The 508-nt window shown below is 66.1% G+C and overlaps 1 protein-coding gene across 1 annotated transcript in view; it reads right to left on the bottom strand.

Moving 5' to 3' along the window:
• ERBB2 (v-erb-b2 avian erythroblastic leukemia viral oncogene homolog 2) overlaps positions 1 to 508 on the bottom strand; it is an 8,363-nt gene that overhangs the window by 3,807 nt on the left and 4,048 nt on the right. The gene's annotated exons all lie outside the window — the stretch shown is intronic.

The following is a 508-nucleotide window of genomic DNA, read 5'->3' as shown; positions in this document are numbered from 1 at the left end:
CCTGCCAGCCATGGAGGGACACCCCCCCTCAGGGCATAGCCAGCACCCCCCACACCCCCTTGGGTCCCCAGAACCACCCCCCCCTTTAGGTGCCAGGGGGGCTGCTCACCCTCCGGGCAGGGTTTGCTGCACTTCTCGCATTTCTGGACGTTGTTGACTGTGACCTCCTGGCTGTTCTGGGGGCACACGAGGGTGCAGGACCCCACCTCCGTTGCGAGGTAGTTATCTGGGGGAGGGGGGCAGAGGGGGAGGTCAAGGCCACGGCGGTTCGGCACTGGACACCCCCCCCCCCCCCAGCCAGAGCCGGCATGGCACTCACAGGGACACTGGCTGACGCAGCTGGCACCGAAGGTGTATCGCCCGTCGCGGTTGGGCACCGACTCGAAGGTGTCGGAGTTGTAGATGACGAGGGGGGGACAGTGCAGCTCGCAGATCCCGCTCCGGTTGAAGTTCAAGCACGCCTTGAGGAGGGGGACAACAGCTGGTGTGAGACTCCGGCATCCCGTAC

This window comes from Haliaeetus leucocephalus, unplaced genomic scaffold, assembly GCF_000737465.1.
Source record: "Haliaeetus leucocephalus isolate CR32 unplaced genomic scaffold, Haliaeetus_leucocephalus-4.0 Scaffold110, whole genome shotgun sequence".
NCBI lineage: Eukaryota > Metazoa > Chordata > Aves > Accipitriformes > Accipitridae > Haliaeetus > Haliaeetus leucocephalus.
This window is presented reverse-complemented; position numbering and strand designations above follow the sequence as displayed.